Here is a 24,647-nt window from a genome sequence, read left to right as displayed (position 1 = left end):
AGGCGAGCGGCATATTTTTAAGGTGAGGGGTGAGAGATTTAAAGAAGACAGGAGAGGCAATTTTTCTTTACACAGAGAGTTGTTTGTGTGTGGAATGAGCTTCCAGAGGAAGTGATGGATGTGGGAGCAGTCACAACATTTAAAATGCACTTGGATAAGTACATGAATAGGAAATGTTTGGAGGGATATGGGCCAGGGAGGTGGACTGGTTGGACGAAAGGGTCTTTTTGCCGTGCTGGGTGACTCTATGACACTATGGCAGCGATTCAAAGTCTTGGTAAACTGGATGAAATGGCTGGCAACAACGCCCCAGTTACAGATTGCCGTGTGGGGAGTTGTGCTAAATGAGCTGGCATTTTCTTGTTTTACTTTTTGTTTTGTGGAGCGGTTAATTTAACCCTTTCTCATCAGAGTGTGGGATTCTGCCTGCAGTAATTGTCTGCAGGAGTTTGCATTTCTGCATTAGAGGATGAGATAACACGGGAAAGGGCATTCACAGAGAAGGTAAGGCCTTCCTACCGATTAGTCAGAAGGGTGCCTTTCAGGATGAGAAGATATTCCACAAATCCAAGAACGTAGTTTTGAAAAGAACCCTGGAGGAACATAGGAGCATTGGAACAGGACTAGGCCATTCAGTGCCTCAAGCAAGCCCCATCATTCAAGCTGATCTGTGTGGTATAACTCCATATTTCTGCCTTTGGCCCTTATCCTTCCATAACTCTACTCAACAAAAAAAAAGTATCTATCTCAGGTTTAAAATGAGCAACTGATCCAGCATCAGTTCAACAGCCATAATCATGGAGAGTTAACATTCCAAGTCCAGTACACCTCTGGCTTCAGAGTGTGAGATAATCTTTGGAATGCAGTCAATGCAGGGATCCCAGCTCCCAGTTTGTGCATAGGAAGCTCCTATCAGGAGCAATTGGACAAGAAAAGGTCAGAGAATCGATGCTGGTCCAGTCAACGCTGCCCTGCACTCTGAGTAGAATTCTTAGCCCACTTTTCTTCGCATTTTCTCATTGGATCCGGGCAGGAAGGCCAGTGGGACCTTAGTTTAAGATGTGTGTGAAAAGACAGCACACTTCCCTCAACGCTGCTGAAATGATACAGGCATGAGATTGAGCAAGAGATTTCCCATGCTGGATCCCGGATCGTCCGTCGAGTAGTGCCCAACGTTTCATTGGATGGCACGCTGAGAGAGCGGCTGACAAAGCCAGCTCCTTCAGGGGTGGGAAGGGAAATGAAGAGCAAGATCCTGTTCCTGCAACAAGCTAGTGCACAGCAGCTCCTGCAAAGTTGGCCATTGCTCCCCGATCTCAGCTTGAGCTCCACCAAGTTCTGCTGCTTGCATGATAATTCGTACCCAGTCCTGTTCGCCGTCCACCGCTCTGAATGTCCACAGGGTCTGGCCAATCTCCAGTTTCCACTACGGTGCTTTCAACTCTGGATGTTTTTTTTCCTCAAAATGCCCCTTTTTGATTGGATGGATGATAATCACCTGACCGAGACAGTGTTGTACAGAGAGCTGACTACTGGTAAACAGAACAGAAAGACTCCAGGTCGCTCAACATTTCACAACCTTCATGAAGCGATCGCTCTCTGTCACATAGAGTTATCCAGCATGGAAACAGACTCTCCAGTCCAACCAGTCCATGCTGACCATAATCCCAAACTAAACTAGTCCCACCTCCCTGCTCCTGGCCCATATCCCTCCAAACCTTTCCTATTCGCGTACTTATCCAAGTGTCTTTCAAACGTAACTGTGCCTACCTCCACCACTTCCTCAAGAAGTTGATTCCACGTGCAAACCATCCATGTCTTTTTAAAATCTCTCTCCATTCTCACCTTAAGAATGTGCCTCCTGGTCTTGAAATTCCCCATCCCCACCATTAACCCTATCTATTCCTCTCCTGATTGTATAAACCTCAGTAAGGTCACTCCTCAACCTCTTGTGCTCCAGTGGAAAATGTCCCAGCCTCAAACCCTCCATTCCCGGCAATATCCTGGTACATCTCTCCTGAACCCTCTCCAGCTTAATAATATCCTTCCAATGACTGGGCCAGCAGAACTGCACACAGTACCCCAGAAGAAGCCTCACCAATGTCCTGTACAACCTCAACATGATGTCCCGACCCCCATACTCAAAAGGTCAACCATTACCAGGGAGAAGCTTGGGTCAAAGATGGTGATACCTGGACTTGCCACAACCGATACGTTTGAAACTGAGTGAAGGACAAGCATGAAAGAGAAAAGGATGAGAGAAATGATTGGATGCTGTTGTTTCCAACAGCAACCGCACCTTCACTTGAACTTTCTGTGGAAGAGGCCTCAGAGTGAAGGGATGACCCTTTAAATGAGGAGGAATTTCTTCAGCCAGTGGGTGTTAAATCTGTGGAACTCAATGGCCCAGAGGGTGGTGGAGGCCAAGTCATTGAGTGTTCTTAAGATAAAGATAGATAGGTTCTTGACTGGGGAAGGGGGTCAGCAGTTATGGAGAGAAGGCAGGAGAATGGGGTTCAGAAACATATCAGCCATGATTGAATGGTGGAGCAGACACAATGAACTGAATGTCCTCACGGTGTACCTATTTCCTATGGTCTGATGGGTCTGGCTAGTCACCAGTAGGCCCATAAGTGATGAGTACAGCCTTCCTAAAATCTTCGTCTGCAAAGAAATTCAGAGATATCACTTTGACCAAGATTTCTGCTCATTTGTCCAAACATCACTCACCTGTCTCAGCACCCGCGATTCCCAAACAGTTAATGATCAGTAAAAGTAAAATACTGCGGAAATCAGAAATCCAAAAGCAAAAACAAATAAAAACAGTGAAACTGCTGACAAAACTCAGCAGGTCTGGCAGCATCTGTGGAGAGAGAGAGAGATGGAGTTAACATTTCGAGGATTGCTTATCTTCGAAACTAAAAGGAGCTGGAAGGTCTGAAGAAAACTCCCACCCAGACGCAAAACGTCAACTCTGTTTCTCTCTCCACAGATGCTGCCAGACCTGCTGAGTATCTCCAGTAGTTTCTCTGTTTTTATTCGTGAAAGATAAATGAATCTGCACTTTGAGGTCAGGATGGTTGAGGGAATGTTGGGAATGGTGCCATGCGTTTTTCTTCAATTTGCCCAATGGAGCAAATGGATGCCCATGATAATTCCATGTCTGAAAGACGGCATTCCCAACATGCAGCACCCTCAACAACTTTGTACCTGAGAATGAGCCTAAATGAGGGGTCACCACCTTCTCACTTGGCGACAGGGAGGAACTGAGCCAGTTCGGACTGGTATTTAAGACGAGTTTTCACGAAAGGTCGTCAAAACTGTTCATCTTAGATGCTGCTGAATAATCACACTTTTATTTCAGATTAACATAACATTAGGAGCAGGAGTAGGCCATTCAGCCCATCGAGTTAAGATCATGGCTGAGCTTTTTCATGGGCTCACTCCAGTTACCCGCCCGCTCACCATAACCTTTAACTCCTTTACTCTTCAAAAATCTATCTGCTTTGCCTGAAAGACATTCAACGAGGCAGCCTCAACTGGGCAGGGAATTCCACGGATTCACAACCCTCTGGGTGAAGAATTTCCTCCTGAACTCAGTCCGAAATCTGCTCCCCCCCTTATTTTGAGGCTATGCCCCAGTTCTAGTTTCACCCCCCAGTGGAAACAACCTCCCTGCTTCTACGTTATCTATTCCCTTCATTATCTTATATGTTTCAATAAGAAACCACCCCCCCCCCCCTCAATATTCTAAATTCCAATGAATATAATCCCAATCGACTCAGCCTCTCCTCATAAGTCAACCCCTTCAACTCTGGAATCAACTGAGTGAACCTCCTCTGCACCCCCTCCAGTGCCAGTACATCCTTTCTCAAGGAAGGACACCAAAACTGTACACAGTGTTTGCTCGCAGCTGTAGTATTTTGCTCTCATGCTTTGGTATTTATGAAAGTCTTTGAATGAAATTAGAGTCCCAAATTATAACGATCACCAGTAATGCAATGATAGAATTTAACCTGGGTCATTTAGCGACTAACAGAAGCTTGTTTAATTTATTTCACAGATTGGATTAGACCGGTTGATGAGACCTTTTGGTGAGTCTTTTCTTCTCCACATTTCTGTGCGTTAATGACAGTGGCATGTTACAGGTCACGCAGGGAGCCCACGTTGCTGTGATAACATGTATGTGCTCTGGGGCTGTGGTCATTGAGGCCAGAGAACCTTTCTACCACACGGCTGGCCAGGGATCTCTCCCACTCTTACCATGTGCCATTGGCGGGTGTTGAAAGTTGACACTCAACCACTTTGGCCATTTTCTCAATGCACCTTTCCTGACCATCATGCCCAGGGATGGGACTCGAACCTGAACCTTGTGACTCAAAGGCAGGCTAGACCTGCTTAGGATCAATGATCCTCTTTTGTGTCACAATCTGTACTTCTGGGAAGGTGGTGCTGGTTGGTCACAAGATGGGATCAGGCTCAGTGAGAGTGGGCACATACAGACCTGTGGCAAGGTGGGTAGTTTCAAACCCAGCCTCAGTTCTCTATGCCCGGGGTTGAGTTATAAGATTTTTAAGCCCGCCAGCCCTCCCGTCCAATCCAATAGGATTGCTACTCCCATGACTGCCTGACCTTCTGGATAGTTCTATCTTTGGTCTCCCTGTATCATAGGGTGGCACGGAGGCACCAGAGAGCTGGGTTTGATTCCAGCCTCGCCTGTGCGGAGTTTGCACCTTCTCCCTATGTCTGTGTGGGTTTCCAGAGGTGTGCAGGTTAGGATGGACTGGCTGTGCTAAATTGCCCCCCAAGTGTCCAGGGATGTGCAGGCTAGGTGGGTTGGCCGTAGGAAATGTAGGGTTATTGGGATGGGGTGGGTCAGATTGAGATGGCCTTTGGAGGGTTGGTTTGGACTCGATGGGCCATATGACCTGCTTCCACACTGTAGGGATTGTATGATTCCTGACTTAAGGTCCAGACACTTGGTCTGAACCCAGTAGAAGAGACTGGAGGCTTATCATGCCTAGAGTTGTCCTATTCTGTCTCCGTAATGAACCAGGTAAACCCCCTGAGCCACCAGACTGGCTTATAGTCAGTGCTGCCTGATCCTGCATTCTCTGATGAGCCGTATTGCAGTCCTAATCTAGATATTTAAGAGCAAATAGTGGATTGAGTTGCAAAATAATTCAACACACTGCACCCAACAATCAGGTTAAACAAACAATCAGATCACTTTTCTTTGTGGAAAATGTGCAATAATTCAAACGAAATTTGCCACTTCCTTTCGCGGTGTTCTGTCGCAACCAAGTTCTGCCTCTTTTGTCTCACCTGGAGGTCACTATGAATTGTGAAGCCTTTGTCATCTGAAGTGAACAATTGCCAATAAGGCAGAGTCACATCTGTGCCTTAGGCGGCTCTCAATTCAGATGAAGCATTAAGGTTACGGGAAACAGATTTAAACTGGCGTGCAGGCGTCAGGTCATAAGCGAGAAAAGAAAGTGCAAGAATTGTCTCAATCCGCGAACAATTGCGACGGCAATTTAAATTTGTGAAGCACCCCTAACGTGTTAAAACATCCCAACACACTTCACAGGCTGATGACAAAGTTAGATATCAAGCCACGTTAAGGCAACGATATGGGCAGATGATCAGAAGCTTGAGTTTTAAGGAGGTCTTATATTATGTTTGGAGGAAGGAAGCAAATGTGCTACAGTCAAATTTTCAGACAGGTGGAAAAGCAGGTTATGAGAGGGATATAGTTTATGGAGAGATATTGATAGGTTAAGTGAGCGAGTGAAGAAGTTGAATATAATGGGGAAAATGTGACATTGTTCATTTGGAAGGGAACACAAAAGAATAGAATCATTGCATCACGGTGTGTTGGGGCAGCCCACAGGCTCAGTGGTTAGCACTGCTGCCTCACAGCAACAGGGACCTGGGTTTGATTCCTTTGACACATGGAGATTGCCAGATCTCCCCGTGTCTGTGTGGGTTTCCTCCCACAGTCCAAAGGTTGGTGGATTAGGCATGGGAGTTATAGGCTGGAGTCAAGAGTATACTGCTGGGAAAGCACAGCAGGTCAGGCAGCATCCCGGATGAAGGGCTTTTGCCTGAAACATCACTTCTCCTGCTCCTCGGATGCTGCCTGACCTTTTCCAGCACCACACTCTTGACTCTAATCTCCAGCACCTTGAGTCCTCACTTTCACATGCGGCGGGGAGGGGGAGGGGCGGGGGTGGTGGTGTTGGAGGTGTTGGGATGTCCTTCAGAGGGTCAGTGTGAACTTGATGGACCAAATGGTCTATTCCCACACTGTATGGATTTGTGATTTAAATAGAGGTAAACTGCAGACTGGTATAACACAAAGGCACATGGGGGACGAGTATCTGAAACACAGAAAACTAGTACACAAGGTGCAGCAGGTAATCAGGAAGGCAAATGGGATGTTGGCCTTCATTTCAAAGAGGGTTGGAGTATAAGAGAAGGGAAGTCTAACCGCAAGGGGCTGGTGAGACCACATCTTGTGTACTATGAGCAGTTTGGACACCTTGTTTAAAGAAAGATATCATTTCATTGAAGGCAATTCAGAGAAGGTTCACTTGGATGATCCCTGGTATGAAGGGATTGTCTTATGAGCAAAGCTTAAGCAGACTGGGACTCTACCCTCTGGAGTTTAGAAGCATGAGAGGTGATCTCATTGAAACATGCAGGGTTCTGAAAGGGTCAATGCTGAGAGGATACTTCCCCTCATGGAAGAGTCTAAGACCAAAGGGCACAGTCTCAGAGTAAAGGGGCACCCATTTAAGACTGAGGTGAGGAGGAATTTCTTCTCTCAGAGGGCTGTCAGTCTTTGGAACTGTGGGGGCAGAGTCATTGTGGATATTTAAGGCTGAGAGAGAGTAACCAGGTGGATTTGCCATGGGAAATACGGGATTTGGGTGGGATGCTTTTCGAGGAGACTGGTATAATCTTGATGGGCTGAATGGCCTGCTTCCGCACTGTAGAGATTCCGTAGGGCACCTTGTTGCTAGGCAACAGTAGTCTCCTTTCTCTTCAGCCTATGTTTCTAAAATACTGAATGGATCACCTCAAGGCAAACCCGAAAGCTACAAACTCCAACTGAAAATGCACAATTAATAAACTTCAGACACCCCAGCGGCATTCTCGATCAAATCTAAAATAAAACCAAAACTACATACTTCCCTTTTTAACACATAATATAAAATTGCTATTCAAACTTAAAGCATGGTTCTTTCCATTATAGAAACCAAATACTCAATACAAGAGAACGGAAACAGACCCTTCAGTCCAACCAGTCCATGCCGGCCAACATCCCAGACTAAACTAGTCGCACCTGCCTGCTCCTGGTCCATATCCCTCCACACATTTCTTGTTCATTTACTTATCCAAATGTTATTTAACCATTGTAACTGTACCTGCATCCACTGCTTCATCTGGAAATTCAGTCCACACATGAACCACTCTAAAAAAGTTGACCCTCATGTATTTTTAAAATCTTTCTCCTCTCACCTTATAAATCTACCACCTAGTCTTGTAATCCACACCCACAGGAAACAGACAGCTGCCATTCACCTTATCTATATCCCTCATGATTTAATAACCCTCTACAAGGTCACCCTTCAACTCCCTATGCTCCAGTGAAAAAAAATCCCAATTCTCCTTATAGCTTAAATCCTCCTTTCCCAGCAACATCCTGGTAAATCTCTTCTGAACTTTCTCCAGCTTAATAATATCATTCCTATAACAGAGTGACCAGAACTGGACACAGTTCTCCAGAAGAGGCCTCACCAATGTCCTGTGCAACCTCAACATGACGTCCCAACTCCTGTACTGAAAGGTCTGAGCATTGAAGTCTTCCCTGATTTATTATTTTCCGATATATACAAATAGTTGCAAACCTTGTCATGCATCAGTATTCATCATAGGCTCATCCAGCATCGTTACAAAAGGCCAGATGCTATGTATCTTCTGCCTGAGAATGCAAAATTGCTAAACATAGATTCCCACAGCTTAGAATGAGGTCTTTGAGCCCATTGTGTTGCTATTGACTCTTAGGAAGAGATTTGCTATCAATCTCCCTCTCTTTCCCGATATTCGATAAATTCTGTTTGCAAGTCGAATCTACTTCTAGGAATGAGTCAGGCCACATATTTATGATTATGATAACTCAATACATTACAAGAAAGTGACCTTCACCTGCTCTCTGCTTTCATTTACCAGGAGGCCCCCCTCCTGACTCACAAGGAAAGCTTGGGGCTACAATTCCACCAGGTCAGGCAGCGCCCGAGGAACAGGAGAATCCACGTTTCGGGCATAAGACCTTCATCAGGAACATCGATTCTCCTGCTCCTCAGATGCTGTCTGACCTGCTGTGCTTTACCAGTCTCATCTTCAGCATCTGCAGCCCACACTTCCTCCTGCTTCACTTCCACTGTCAATGCCCTTCTTCATCATTTATTGTCCTGCTGTGAGGCTTTTCATATGGGAGAAAGGGAGGACTGCAGATGCTGGAGATCAGGGTCAAAAAGTGTGGTGCTGGAAAAACACAGCCGAGGAGCAGGAGAGTTGACATTTAGGGCATATGTGGGGGGTGCGTGGGCAAAGGGGGCTGGGAGATAAATGGGAGGGGGATGGGACTTGGGGGAAAGGTAGCTGGGAATGCGATAGGTAGATGAAGGTGGGGGTGGTGGTGATAGATCGGTGAGGAGGGTGGAGTGAATAGCTGGGAAGGGACATGGACAGGTAAGACAGTTCAAGAGGGTGGTGCTGAGTTGGAGGGTTGGGTCTAGGAAAAAGTGGGGGGAGGGGAGAGGAGGAAACTGATGAAATCGATGTTGATCCCGTATGGTTGGAGGGTCCCAAGACGGAAGATGAGGCGTTCTTCATATGGGGTTCTCAAAGAGGACTAGACAGCCCAATGATCTCTAAAGCGCTGACAGCCCCTTCCCACCATTTGTGTCTGTGAAATAGCTGTTAATATAAGGCTAGAATTAAAGCTCCTTCCTTAGCAGAAGGTTTGAGGGTGCAGATTTAAGGTAAGGGCCAGGAGCTTGAAGAGGGATTTAAAGGGAAATTCTTCCATCCAGAAAGTGGTATGTATCGCACGTATGTATCCTACTACCACTTCCAGGTCTGGCGGATGATGCAGCCTCTTCACTGTCTGGGTGGGGGCAAGGATCAAGCATGCCACAATGCATGAAGCTCTATTCAGTCCTAGTGGGGAGTGGGGTGTGGTACCTTTCACTTGGGCGAGGTTACCAGAGTCAAAATGGTGGCACGGTGGCTCAGTGGTTAGCACTGCTGCCTCACAGCACCAGGGATCCAGGTTCGATTCCAACCTTGGGTGACTGTTTGTGTGGAGTTGGCACATTCTCCCCGTGTCTGTGTGGGTTTCCTCCGGGTGCTCCGGTTTCCTCCCACAATCCAAAGATGTGCAGGTTAGGGTGAATTGGCCATGGGAAATTGCCCATCGTGTTGGGTGCATTAGTCAGAGGGGAAATGGGTCTGGAAGGGTTATTCTTCTGCGGGGCGGTGTGGACTTGTTGGACCGAAGGCCCTGTTTCTACACTGTAGGAAATCTAATAATAAAAGATCGTATGCAAGGGAACAAACCTTCCCGTTCGCAGAGCATGTTGGATTGCGTCACGGCCATGTGTAGTAAATGCAAGGAGTCCTCACCCCCTCCGCCCCCCCGCGCCCCCAGCTGAGGTGGTGTTTTAGCTGAAATATTCAGAGCTGAGGTTGTTGCATTTTTGTTTTGTTTCACAAAGGGATCAGGCTCGAAGGGCTGAATGGTCTACTCCTGTCCTTATCTTCTATGTTTCCAAGAGTTGCAAGGAGAAGGCAGGGGACTGTCACTCGGGGAATTGCTCGTTCAGAGAGCTGGTGCAGACATGATGAGTTAGATGCCCTCATTCTGTGCAGGTAACAATGCTGGAGTATTTCAGCAATGAAGTGAACTAGGGCTGCTCTCTTGGGAGCAGAGAGGATCGAGATCCACAGAATCATTAGGGATGTAGATGGGGTCGCTAGAATTAAAGCTCCCTCCTTAGCAGAAGGTTTGAGGGTGCAGATTTAAGGTAAGGGCCAGCAGCTTGAAGGGGGATTTGAAGGGAAATTCTTCCATCCAGAAGATGGTGTGTATCTCAAACTGAAGAAGGGCTCATGCCCGAAACGTCGATTCTCCTGGTCCTTGGATGCTGCCTGACCAAGCTGCGCTTTTCCAGCAACACATTTTCAGCTCTGTATCTCAAACTCCCTCCCTAAAAAAAAGGGGGGAGCCATTACAACATTTGTGAAACATTTAAATGACCACTTGAAATGCCAGCCAATTGGGAATTAGGATTCTTCAGAGGGCAAACGTCAACTCTGTAACCTCTCACCACAGATGCTGCCAGAACTGCTGAGTTTCTCCAGCAATTTCTGGTTTGGATTTCCAGCGGTTTTCTGTTTGATTGTCTCTTGTGCTGTTGATTGAGGGACAAATGCTACCCAGCATCCTAGAGAGAAATCCCCTTGCTCTTTTTCAGAAATACCACCAAGAGATCTTTTCTTTTCACCTTGACGTGACAGGTCCCCGATTTAATATACTATTCAAAAAGCAGTATCATACTTTGTAAATACAGCTGGTTTAAGCTGTGTCCAATCAGGTCCAAGTTAGAATTTAGAATTAGGTTTATTGTCACGTGTACTTAAGTTACGAAAGAACAGGAGTGCAGTGAAAAGTGCACAATGTTACCAACACATGACGCCATCTTGGGTACAAAGTACCTCAGTACGAAATATAGAGAAAAGACAGAAAGAGAAACGGTTATGCTACATCGCAGATATACAAAGTGTAAGTATATGTTTGGAAAATGAGAAATAAAGTTAAAACGATAGACATTAGAGGCTTCCTCATAGCCTGACTGGATGCCACCGGTTCTAATCAGTAGCCATCTTCGTTCCTGGCCATGGCACCTGCTCCACTCCAGGCTGCTGGTTACCATTCCCACTCTGGAAAAAGACAGAAGAGGAAAAAAAAGGAGGGAGAGAAAGAAAAGAAAAAAGAAAAGGGACGGGGAGGGGGGGAAGAGCTCCGGCTGAAGCGTCCTACTCCGCTGCCATCTTGAATTTGAGACTTAAACGAGAACCGATGTGCATCAAACACAACGAGAATTGTGAATAAAGTTTCTATCATTGAGTGTCCAATGAGGTTCTAAAGGTGAAGTGCCTTCTACTACCATCTCAGAACCGGGTTCAAGTTACATGAACTGCACAGTGAACTCACGATCTCTGCCACTCAGAGGCAAGGCTGCAACTCCAGCAGCTGATACTGTGAAGAGTGGTCACTCGGGGTAAGATACTGGGCTGGGGGAGGGTTAACACATGAGAAACCATGTGCCAGTTCAGAGTAGCACAGCACTGGGCAAAGCTGTGGCAGCTGGTGTGTTTTAGACTCGAAGATTCTGCCATAGTGTTGTGGAACATTTTACTGAGCAGAAACGGACTTTATCGAACGTGAATATTGGTGAAGGTTGGTGTTTGTATTGACATTTCCACCTCTGCTGTGGGTAGGTGACCTTTTGTGCTTTTCTTTTTGCTTGCACAATCTCCGTGACCACGCGTTCTATTTTTACTGCTAACTACAAGCCTGCAGCCTTGTTCACGTTCGAGTGGTCATCTTTCTCGCTCGGGAGATGTCGGTGTGGACAGGCCTCTCTTGCACCAACTCAGGCAGGAGAGGCAGAATGGAAGGGGTCCCTGGCTAATTCGTCCCCTCCCTCACCTGGGTTTGTAGAGGGCGCTAATCGAATTGCCGGTGGGATCTTGCTGTGCGTAGACGTGGGCTGCAAATTTCTCACCTCTGATACGATGCAGAGCCTGCCTTGTTGGCTGTGGGGGGCTTCATGGTACGAAAGGTGCTAAATAAAGGTGATTTCTCTCTCCTGCTCTGTCCATTATTACTCCCAGTGCTTCTGCTACCACAGACTGGAGGCTGCGGCCACTGATTAGTCACAGGATTGGGGTTGGGGGCGGGGGGGGGGGGGGGGGGGCTGGGCAAACCTGACGACAGAGCACTCAACTCACAAGGGTCATTGAGAGCAGCTCCCCCACTGAGATAAATACCCTTGTGGGGATCAAAACTATTAACTTGAGATTCTGGTCAGCCAAAGAGTCAATGCTTCCTAAAATGGATCACGTCCGAGATTCAAACTCGAATTGAATTTATTGTCACGTGTACCGAGGCACGGTGAAAAGCTTTGTCTTGCGAGCAATACATGCAGATCACAGAGTTAAGTAGCAGTGGTAAGTAAATAATAGGTAAACAGCAGCAAAAACAAGAACACAGGTAGAGATGGATGTCAAGAGTTTGTGAGCCCATTCAGGACCCTTGATGGAGCTCGGATGGACTATTGTCTTCTGTTGTGAGCATTGCATTATACAAAAGATGTGAATGCATAAGAGAGAGAGCAGGAGCCATTTGCAAGATCGATTCCAGGATGGAGAAATGTCATCTCTGAAGATTGATGAAAGATGCTTGGATTGTTCTTCTCACAGAGAAGAATGACTAAAGAACATCTTCTCAGAGAGAAGAAGGCGGAGAGGGAGATCTGATTGAGGTCTTCAAAGCCAGAAGTAGCTGCCACCTTCTCAAGGGGCAAGTAGGGATGGACAATAAATGCTGGCCCAGCCAGCGATGCCCACACCCCACGAGTGAATTGATAACAAAGGCATGGAATGCACTGTCTGGAAATGTGGTGGAGGCAGGTTCAATCGAAGAGAGCTTTGGATGATTATTTGGGTAGAAATGGTGTCTAGGGATATGGGGAAAAAGCAGGAGATTGGCACTCGAGGATAGAACCGGTTCAGATATGATAGGGCGAATGGCCTCCAACTGCACCATAATAATTGGGCTTTTGCCCGAAACATCGATTTCAAAGCTCCTTGGATGCTGCCTGAACTGCTGTGCTCTTCCAGTACCACTAATCCAGAATCTGGTTTCCAGCATCTGCAGTCATTGTTTTTACCTCCATAATAATTCTGTGGTATATTTAAAAGTAGAAGTATTTAACTGTAGCCTGAATGTCTTAAATAAAATGATCCACTCTTTCCTTGTTGGTCATGTTGACAAGATCTTGAAAAAAAAGCAAATATTTTAGCATCCAATTATGGCACTGGGTTACCTTGAAATTGGTTGCATCTGTTGCTTGCAGTCAGCTATTGTGAGAATTTACAGGTTTATGTACAGCTGGTCAACCATTCCGGCCACAATAAAACCTCTCATCCTAACCCTGACGCCAATGGCCACCAACCCTGTCAATCTGATGCCCCAGAGCTTCCTTGACGTTGGCTGGCAAACCATGAGGACGCCAAACTGGGGTCCTAAGTGGCTTGTTCACTGTCCCGCCCCCACCCTTTGGAGGTGACACAGGTGTCTGAGTGTATAACTGAGAGAAAGGGAAAAAATCCATCTCAAAAGTGAGACTTCTTAATCTTACAGTGTCTCTCCTTGTTCTCGTCTCTCCCAGAAGAGCAAACATCCTCTCAAAGTCCCCTTGGGATCTCAGATCTTTCAACAAGATCACCTCTCGTTCTTCTAAACACCAAAGAGTATAGGCCCAGCCAAACTTTCTAAGTCCTTGTTTCTAGATCTCAACTAAACTGTCATAGTCATATTCAGTTTGAGGGAGATTGTGCAGTAGTGGTAACATCACTTAGTTAATAATTCAGATCCCAGTCTATACTCCAGGCATATGGGTTCAAATCCTGCTATGGCAGGAAGTGGAAGTTAAATTCAATTAGATAACTTATACAGTTAATGGTAGGGCCCTTGGGCAGTGTTGCCAGACAAAGAGATCTAGGGTTGCAGGCTCCTTGGAGAGTGAATAAGGAGTTTGGCACTTTTGCCTTTATTGGTCAAGTTGGGAGGTCAAGTTACAGCTGTACAGGACATTGGTGAGGCCACTTTTGGAATACTGCATTCAATTCTGGTCATCTTAGGAAGAATGTTGTTAAATTTGAGAGGGTGCAGAAAAGATTTACAAGGATGTTGACGGGACTCAAGAGTTTGAGTTATAGAGAGAGGCTGAATAGGCTGGGTCCTTTTTCCAGGCAGCATAGGCTGAGGGATGACCTTACAGAGGTTTATAAAATCATGACGGGCATGGATAGGGTAAGCATACTAAGTCTTTTTCCAAGGGTGGGAGGTGAGACGGGAAAGATTTAAAAAGGACCTGAAGGGCAATGTTTTCACGCAGAGGGTGGTATGTGTATAGAATGAGCTGCCAGAGGAAGCGGTGGAGGCTGGTACAATTGCAACATTTAACAGGCATCTGGAAGGGTTTAAAGGAATATGGGCCAAATGCTGGCAAATGGGACTGGGTCAGACTGAGACACAGTCAAGTTGGACCGAAGGGTCTGTTTCTATGCTGTATGACTCCGCAACTCTGGAATGTGAAGTGAATAATGTTACCATAAAAAAGTCTTGACATACAAAATCCCTCTGGTTCAGAAATGTTGAAAGACGGTATCTGGTCTAGGCCACGCATGACCCCAAGTGGACAGCCAGTGTGATTGACTCCTAAATATCTATATGCCCTATCCATATACTGCTGTGCTGAGTGATGATACCTTTGTGCAATAATTCAACGCAAGCAATGTGAATTACTCTTCGATTTGTTTAAAGGGAAGTATTCATGTCAAAATTGACAGAGAATAAACCTGAAAAATGTGTTGCTGGAAAAGCGCAGCAGGTCAGGCAGCATCCAAGGAGCAGGAGAATCAACGTTTCAGGCATGAGCCCTTCTTCAGGAAATGAAGGATTTTCTGAAGAAGGGCTTATGCCCGAAACGTCGATTCTCGTGCTCCTTGGATGCTGCCTGACCTGCTGCGCTTTTCCAGCAACACATTTTTCAGCTCTGATCTCCAGCATCTGCAGTCCTCACTTTCTCCTAAAGAATAAACCTTCCAGCTTATGAGTGTGTTTGGCGTTATCAATCTTTGTTATCAGTCTCGACATGAACCAACACTTCAATACGGAGCTATCAGATAAGATTAAGTATTTTTATCAGCTTACTCTATATGACAGATACGGTCTTTCATCTCTTGTCCTTTCTATTCTAGGTTCATATGTAGTACAGAAGAGCGCCAGACACTACCAGTGTCTCGACATTGCTACCTACTCACTTCAAAACAGCGGGGCTACATCTTTTTTAAATTAACCCCATACACTGCAAACCAGAGGTAGGTCCAACTTGAGCGCAGGTTCAGTGATAGAGGATGTCGTGCCACTAATCAAACAATGAAAAGTAAAAGGATGATAAATTGTGTTCAAATATACATTGCTCCCGGTTTCGGGAAGGCCGTCAGAGTGAAACCAAGTTTTGCAGGCATGAAAAGCAGTTTTTACACTCGATGCAACACCTGATTTTGCAGATGCACTTTGCTCAATTAGAAACGGCCCCGAAACAGGTCATTCGGCCCAACCACTGCCTGTTCCTCTCAATCTCTCCCTTCCCTTTATCCTTATCTAAAAGTATCACTGTCATTATAGAACATAGAAAAATACAGCGCAGTACAGGCCCTTCGGCCCTCGATGTTGCACCGACCGAAGCCTACCTAACCTACACTAGCCCAATAACCTCCCATATGTTTGTCCAATGCCCGCTTGAATGACCATAAAGAGGGAGAGTCCACCACTGCTACTGGCAGGGCATTCCATGAACTCATTATCCGTTCCCTTCAGCTGCTTGGCCTCCAGTGGACTGCATCTTTACTGAATGCTTTAATGGGTCCCACCTTCTAACCTGGTCTGATCTGCTGAGCTGCAAATTCACTTCTGAATTCGCCATTGGATTTCCCAGCGATTATCCCAGTATTGATGACCTTACCCACATGAGGAAGCGTTCTGTCTGTATGTGCTTGATCAAAAATCATTTGAAAATATCTCTACTTGATGAGTCCCACCCTCTCACCTCATCTTCTTTTATCAAGAGAGGCAAGAAACAGGCTGTCAATATTTTCCTGATATGGATCCCCAACCATTCTGACCCATTTCTAATAAATCTGTGCATTTTTCTGGTAGTCTCTATATCCTTTCCCTTTAATAACTCACCACCTTCATCCACCTATTGTTTTCCCAGCTGCCTTCCCCCAAACCCGTCCCCCTTCCATTTACTTCTCAGCCCCGTGGCACACAAGCCTCATTCTTGATGAAGGACTTGTGCCAGAAAGGTTGATTCTCCCGCTCCTCGGATGCTGCCTGACCAGCTGCGCTTTTCCAGCACCACACTCTCAACTCTGATCTCCAGCATCTGCAGTCCTCACTTTCTCCTACTTTTCCAAACCAGATACAAAACAAGCTCAGCATACTTTCCATGTTCCCCATTGCTAGTCATAGGGTTATAGAGACGTACAACACTGAAACAGTCCAACTCGTCCACGCTGACCAGATATCCTAATTCATCTAGTCCCATTTGCCAGCATTTGGCCCATATCCTTCTAAACCCTTCCTATTCATGTATCATTTTAAATGTTGTAATCGTATCAGCCTCCACCGCTTCCTCTGGCAGCTCATTCCATACACACGCCATTCTCTGCATGAAAACGTTGCCCCTTTGATCCCTTTCAAATCTTTCCTCTCTCACCCTAAAGCCTTGGCACTTGAGGAGACAAGTCCTGGTGTTTCAGTCTCCCCTCATACTGGTTTATTGACTTGTGTTTGAGTTGAAGGCTTGTGTCAAATAAAAAAAACAGACAGATTCAATGGGGTGACAGCAGCAACACAAACTTGTGGGAACTTGTGCACAAAACACAGAAAGCTAGTGCCTAGGGTACAGCAGGTAATCAGAATGGCAAATGGAATGTTGCCCCTTATTTCAAGGGAGTTGGAGTATAAGAGGAGGGAAATCTTACTCAAACCATACTGGTGGAAACACGCCTGGAGGACTGTGAGCAGTTTTGGTCCCTTTATTTAAAGAAGGATATCATTTAATTGGAGGCAGTTCAGAGAAGATTCACTAGGATGATCAGATTCCCTACAGTATAGAAACAGACCCTTCAGCCCAACTAGTCCACACCGACCCTCCAAAGAGTAGCCCACCCAGACCCATTCCGCTAGCCTATATTTACCCCAACTAACACACCTATTCATGGCCAATTCACCTAACCTGCACATCTTGGGACTGTGGGAGGAAACCCACAAGGACATAGGGAGAGTGTGCAAACTCCACACAGACAGTCACCCGAGGCAGGAATCGAACCCGGGCCCCCTGGCGCTGTGAGGCAGCAGTGCTAACCACTGAGCCACTGTGCCACCCCTATTTGCCATAATGATTAGACGATTAGATTCCCTACAGTATGGAAAAAAGGCCCTTCAGCCCAATTAGTCCACTGGTCTCTGGTGTAGAGGGATTGTCAAATGAGCAAAGGCTAAACAGGTTGAGACTCCACTCACCGGAGTTTAGAAGAAAGAGAGGTGATCACATTGAATTATATAGGATTCTGAAAGGGCCTATCAGGGTGAGAGGATTTTTCCCCTCATGGGAGAATCTAGGACCAGGAGTCACAGTCTCAGAATAAAGGGACGCCCATTTCAGACTGAGATGAGGAGGTATTTCTTCTCTCAGAGGGTTGTGAGTCTTTGGAACACCTTCCCACAGAGAGCTGTGGGGACAAAGCCCTCGTGGATATTTAAGGTTGAGATCGATTCTTGATCAGTCAGGGAAGCAAGATTTTGGGGAAAGGGCAGGAAAGTGGACATGAGGACTGTTGAATGATGGCGCAGGCTGGAGGGTACGAATGACCTCAAACACAAGTCAATGACCTTATTTCTTATGGTCTACCCTGCTGAATCCTTTAATCATCTTCAAAACCTTATTTAGAGCAGCCTTTAATATTCTGTATTCAGAGGTGTAGGCAGTTCAGATATACGTGGGTGTATTTTAACTTTACAGCAGCCACACATTATTTTCAGAACTTCTTTGTATAATCCCACTGTCCCATTCGCTCGCCACGTAAGCAAATATTTATGGAAAATAATTTATTGATGGTGCAGTAAGATAACCTCCACTCTAACCATGGAATAGAAATAGTGTCAAGGTCACATTGCTGTTGAGAACTGCTATTTTGGTTTTACTTCTGTCATTGGTTCCCTGCTGCTTCTTGGTTTTAGTGAGGTTTGATTTCACTTACGTTTTATGACGTTTGAATATTGTTTCAATTCTGTAACTTTCTGGGAGTTCGTGCAGAAATGACTAATAAGACAAGCTGCCTATGGTGATACAACATCTGAGGTTAGTTCCGTGACTACACACAGACTCTCTGTTTCCCTCTCCCCAGATGCTGCCTGACCTGCTGACAACTAGCCCCCTTTCTGGTTTCATTTCAGATTTGCAGCATCCACAGAACTTTATTTCTGTGCTGATGCACTAATACTCCTCCTCAATAAGCAGAGAAAACTGAAAGAACGCAAAAGCCTATTGCCATATAACAGTGTAGGAACAAATTACAGCAGCTGCTGGAATCTGTACTGAAAACAATAAATGCTGGATTTTGGATTAGCGGTGCTGGAAAAGCACAGCAGTTCAGGCAGCATCCGAGGAGCAGGAAAATCGATGTTTTGGGCAAAAGCCCTTCATCAGGAATAAAGGCAGAGAGCCTGAAGTGTGGAGAGATAAGCTAGAGGAGGGTGGGGGTGGGGAGAGAGTAGAATAGAGTACAATAGGTGAGTGGGGGAGGGGATGAAGGTGATAGGTCAGGGAGGAGAGGGTGGAGTGGATAGGTGGAAAAGAAGATAGGCAGGTAGGACAAGTCCGGACAAGTTATGGGGACAGTTACTGAGCTGGAAGTTTGGAACTAGGGTGAGGTGGGGGAAGGGGAAATGAGGAAACTGTTGAAGTCCACGTTGATGCCCTGGGGTTGAAGCGTTCCGAGGCGGAAGATGAGGCGTTCTTCCTCCAGGCGTCTAGTGGTGAGGGAGCGGCGGTGAAGGAGGCCCAGGACCTCCATGTCCTCGGCAGAGTGGGAGGGGGAGTTGAAATGTTGGGCCACGGGGCGGTGTGGTTGATTGGTGCGGGTGTCCCGGAGACGTTCCCTAAAGCGCTCCGCTAGGAGGCGTCCAGCCTGGTCAGGCAGCATCCATGGAGCGAGAGCAAACTAACGGTTCGAGTCCAGGTGACTCATCATTAGCTTAATAGACTCATAACCTGAGCTTGCTGTCTCTCCATAGATGCTGCCTGACCCATTCTGATCTCGTAGAGTCATTGAGTCATAGAGTTTAGAGATGCACAGCACATAAACAGACCCTTCGGTCCAACTCATCCATGCTGACCAGATAACCTAAATAAATCTAGTCCCATTTGCCAGAGTTTGGCCCATATCCCTCTAAACCCTTCCTATGCATATACCCATCCAGATGTCTTTTAAATGCTGTAATTGTACCAGCCTCCACCACCTCCTCTGTCAACTCATTCCATACACGCACCACCCTCTGTGTGAAAACATTGCCCCTTTCATGTATTTTATATCATTCCCCTCTCACCTTAAGCCTATGTCCTCTATTTTGGACTCCCCTACCAGGGGGAAAGACCCAGTCTATCTACCCTACCCATGCCCCTCGGGGATTTCAAGGTCTCCAGCAATGTTTGTTTTCTGCCATAGTTTATTTTTAAGTAAAATACATCTTCTAATTAACCACTGCAAAAACGCATCTGCACAGGTAGGATTTGGACCCGTGTGTCCTGGCTCAGAGGTAGAGACCCTACCATTGTGCCACAAGCTAAACACACAAGGCTGCTTGTTACCCCTCAAACCTAAAAGTGTCTCAATTGGTTTGCTGCATCGCAATTGGGAAGGAACAAAGCACAGAGTCAAAGCTTCACATTGCAGTGTGTTATCATGTAATCCATGAGGGCAGAGACTTTCTGTGCAGCTCTGTTTGCAACAGCGATGTTACACATTTAGAAGCTCTCTGAGACACCATGGCAGGATCGCATCTGTTTGATACACAATGCGGGGGCTTGATTCTCTGTACTCAACGCATCCTTTCATAAAAATCAGCCTGCGATCTCTTTCTTGTGTAGCTCGCTCGAGGTTGCAAAAACTGTTTCTTGTGCAACAGAAAAGGGCGAAACTGTTTACCAACAAGGCCAATGTGGGACGGTGTGGGCCGATAATCATTGACACCACTTCGACCCCTATCAGCTCTCTGTCAGCAAAAGCTAACCTGGAATGGGGGCTCTCAACTTTATTCAGACACTTTAAACTGAGATGCAAACGAGGCAAGGGAGATCCAAAAACAACTTTTCTCCACACAGCGATATTTAGAGGATGGAAATGTGTTGGAGACAAGTTCAATTGATACATTTAAGACGGCTTGGGATAGTAATTTGGGTAGAAATGGTGGGCAGGGTTGTGGGCATAAGGCAGGAGATTGGCACTCAGGAATAGAACTAGTGCAGGCACGATGGGTCAAATGGCCTCCTTCTATACTGTAAGAATTCTGCCATTCTGCGACGAAGATGGTGCAGAACGCCGAACTCAAACATTTAGGATCACTTTCGATTGTGGTTTTCAGCCACGTTTGGCATTTAACAGGGCAGGAATAAATAGGAACTAATAATTATTTCTGTTACTGAAACTTCTGTAAGGTGGTGCTTTATCCCCACCTGTTTATGAGAAATCACAAAGCCTACCGGACCGATTTCACGTAAACCTGGTGCACAAACAGTGCACAGTCCGTGCAAAGGCTAATTTATTTTTGGAAAAGATCCTGGCATTTTTTAAAGGAGTCGGTAGCAATGGGAAAGAGGGTGTTTTTCTTTCAGAATGCTGAAGGATATTTCATTTAGAATCTTGTGGATTGTCAGAGAGTGGCAGCAGGGCAATTTTATCATGGCAGCCAAAGCATGCGCAAAGTTTTCAAGTCAGTTTGTTGGATGGGTCTAAACCCTCATCGGTGAGATTGACGCTCTTAATAAGAAAGAAAACTCCCTTTTCAGCTTTGTATTGGATTCAGAACATCAATCTGACAGGGTAAATTCTCGAGGTAGAGCTGAATCATTGTAATAGCAGCATGTTAGTGCTGCTTGGGGAGACATACACTGTACTGAGTGCCCTCTCCACTTCACATCACTCCACTGCTGGTCATCATACTTTAGCTGCTTGGGCCCAAACAGCATTGGAAACCCTTCTCCCAAATCTCCTACCTCTCTCCCTTCCTTTCACATCAGCACCAGAGGCTGAGGGATGACCCTAACGAGATTTATAAAAATCACGAGGGGCAAGGAATAGGGTAAATAATTAAGGTCTTTCCCCCCAAGGATGGGGAAGTCCAAAATAGAGGGCATAGGTTTTAAGGTGAGAGGGGAAAGATTCAAATGGACCGCAGTGGGAGCTTTTTCACGCAGAGGGTGGTGCGCATATAGAATGAGCTGCCAGAGGAAATGGTGGAAGCTGGTACAATTATAACATTTAAAAGGCATCTGGGTGAGTATATGAATAGGAAGGGTTTAGAGGGATATGGGCCAGTACTGACAAATGGAATTAGATTAGTTTCGGATATATGGTCGGCGTGGACGAGTTGGATCGAAGGGTCTGTTTCTGTGCTGTACAGCTCTATGACTCCCTTTTTCAACACAGCTTTTGATCGCCGGCCTACTGATGTGTCTAACAACATTCCTGTGTAGCACCATAAGACTTTTTACTGTGTCAAAGGTGCCACATAAATGCAAGTCATTATGATACATGTTTTAATTATTTGAAGAAGCGAGAGAACAAGATGTCCTCTGGTGGGATAAGCAAGTACAAATACTCAGACCCATTGGATTGACTCAAAGCTGAGAGTTATTAGTCAGTTGGTACAGAACAGGTTTTGGTTTATTAGAGATGATTGATTGTACATTCTGTGGTTGCACTCACTCCAAGCAACACAAAAAAAACTTCAACTCAGTTCACACTCTGCGGTTGGGAAAACAAATTTACATACTGCAGATCTGTAGTTGCAGCTAGGTGCTCGTGGTTCACCAGAGTTTGTTTGTTAACACCTAGCTATTTATTTCTCTGTTTGCTACTGTGATATCCTGTCCATTTGTCCATCTCCCGGGGGTGATGCGTGTGTGGCTGTCACGACACACCAGTGGACGAGCAGCTACCTTTTCTCATTGGCTTCCAATTACAATGTTGAATACTTTCATGCGACATACTCAGTCCCACATAGACACATAGTGACCTCCAGAATTGTCCTGGGGTTATTGTCCAGGACGCTGCTGTGAGCAACAGTTCAGACAGCAGGCCATAGTGGAATGACAATGTAGGATTGACCTCTCTTGCCCCACCTCAATGAATTGACATTAAAAGTAACCCATGTTACTTTCCTTTCAGTTTATTTGAATTCTATTTGTTTGTCAGAGAGTGCAGCAGAGGGCAATTTATCACCACCGTCTGAAGGGGAACTAGGGATGGGCAATAAATGCTGGGCTGGCCAGCGACACCCACATCCATGAGAATTGAAGGCTCAGGGATTAGACCCTTGCCCCTGTCTTAGAAAGTTCAAGTCCTGCTTGAAAGGCTGAAGTATAAAATCAAGGCTGACACACGCTCTGCATCACTGGGAGAATGCTGCATTACAACCATAGCGCCATAGGAATGATACACCATTCGGCCCATCTTGTCCATGCTGACCCAATGGTCTAGTGGGATTATCCCCAGGCTATTAATCCAGACATTCTGGGGACCTGGATTCAAATCCTGCCTCAGCAGATGGTGGAATTTGAGCTCAATAAAAATCTGTAAATAAGAGTCTAATGATGACGATGAGGTAAAACCCATCTGGTTCCCCTTAGGGAAAGGAATCTGCCATCTTTACCTGGTCTGGCTGACATGTGACTCCAAACCCACAGCAACGTCGTTGACTCTTAACTGTCCTCTGGGCAACTAGGGACGGGTAATAAATGCTGTCCTAGCCAGTAATGCCCACACACTGAATGAATATAAACAAAATACCCAGATGTCCTTTCTAATCCCATCCTCCTGCACACGGCCCATAGCCCTGCAGTATTTAAGGTGCAGATGCAGGTACTTTTTACGAGTTTAGGTCTCTGACTCCACCACCAACTCAGCCAGCAAACTCCAGACACTTACCACCGTCTGCATAAAAAGATTTATACTCACGTCTCCTCTCATCCTTTCGCCGCTTAGCTGGAATCTGTGACCCCTGGTTTTGAACTGTCTCTCAAGGGAAACAGATCCCTCCTTGTCTACTCTCTCTCTACCCTTCACAATTTTGTATACGCCAACCATGTCACCCTTCAGCTTTCTCTGTTCCTAGAAAAACACTCCCAGCTTCTCCAACCTCTATTCATAGCTACAAATCTCCAGCTCCAGCTACATTCTAGTCAATCTTCTCTGCACTTTTTCCAGAACAGTTACATTCTTCCTGTAATGTGTTGACCAGAACTGCACACAGTACTCCAGTTGTGGCCTCACCAGTGTCCTATAGAGTCTCGTCATTATATCCCTACTTTTGGATTCTACCAATGTAGGAGAGAATTCTATGCCTTCTTTACAACCTTATCAAGTCACGGAGATGTACAGCATGGAAACAGACCCCATGGTCCAACTCGTCCATACCGACCAGATCTTCAAAATTCATCTAGTCCCATTTGCCAGCATGTGGCCCATATCCCTTTTTAGGAGGAAGTGAGGACTGCAGATGCTGGAGATCAGAGCTGAAAATGTGTTGCTGGAAAAGCGCAGCAGGTCAGGCAGCATCCAAGGAGCAGGAGAATCGACGTTTCGGGCATTCAGCCCTTCTTGATTCCTGAAAAAGGGCTGATGCCCGAAACGTCGATTCTCCTGTTCCTTGGATGCTGCCTGACCTGCTGCGCTTTTCCAGCAACACATTTTCAGCCCATACCCCTTTAAACCCTTCCTATTCATATACCCATCCAGATGCATTTTAAATGTTGCTATTTTATCAGCCTTCACCACTTCCTCTGGCAGCTCATTCCAAACACGCACCACCCTCTGCGTGAAAAAGTTGCCCCTCGGGTCCCTTTTAAATCTTTCCCCTCTCACCGTAAACCTATGTCCTCTTGTTTTGGACTGCCCCATCCCGGAGAAAAGACTTTGGTTATTCATCCTATCCATGCCCCTCATGATTTTATAAACCTCTGTAAGGTCACCCCTCGGCCTCCAATGCTCTTACTGCTACCTTTAGGGACCTGGGCACTTGCATGCCAAGATACTTCACTTCATCTACCCCTCTCAGTATATTCCTGCTTATTGTGTGTGTCAAACTTTTACAGTTTGACCTCGCTAATTGTTGAGAGTGCTGTCCTGTAAGTGAGATGTTAAACCAGTCTGCCTCCTCCTGTGGATATAAAAATTCTCATGGCAGGATATTGATGAAGAGCTGACAGGTTTACACAGGGTGATATCTGACCAGTGCTTATCAGGCAACCAAAACCGATCCTCTGATCATTATCATTTGCAGCACTGTGCAGTGCACAAATTGGTTGCAACATTTCAAATGTCCTCCTCTGTCTGTTAACCACGTTAGATTACCTAGGGTTCACGGAAGGTGCTATGTGAATGCAGATCTCCCATCGATCTCAGCTGAGGCAACAGCAGGGACATTGAAATGGACA

At 46.0% G+C, this 24,647-nt stretch overlaps 1 protein-coding gene across 1 annotated transcript in view; it reads left to right on the top strand.

The window, feature by feature from the left end:
- Positions 1 to 24,647, top strand: part of LOC140488942 (interleukin-2 receptor subunit beta) — a 110,392-nt gene that overhangs the window by 20,170 nt on the left and 65,575 nt on the right. The window contains exons 2-3 of the mRNA XM_072588160.1: positions 4,064 to 4,094; positions 15,124 to 15,243. The gene's annotated coding sequence lies outside the window, so the exon portion shown is untranslated. The remainder of the gene's footprint in view (positions 1 to 4,063; positions 4,095 to 15,123; positions 15,244 to 24,647) is intronic.

This window comes from Chiloscyllium punctatum, chromosome 18, assembly GCF_047496795.1.
Source record: "Chiloscyllium punctatum isolate Juve2018m chromosome 18, sChiPun1.3, whole genome shotgun sequence".
In the NCBI taxonomy this organism is placed as follows: domain Eukaryota; kingdom Metazoa; phylum Chordata; class Chondrichthyes; order Orectolobiformes; family Hemiscylliidae; genus Chiloscyllium; species Chiloscyllium punctatum.
Note: the sequence above shows the minus strand (reverse complement) of the source record. Positions and strands in the feature narration are given on the sequence as shown.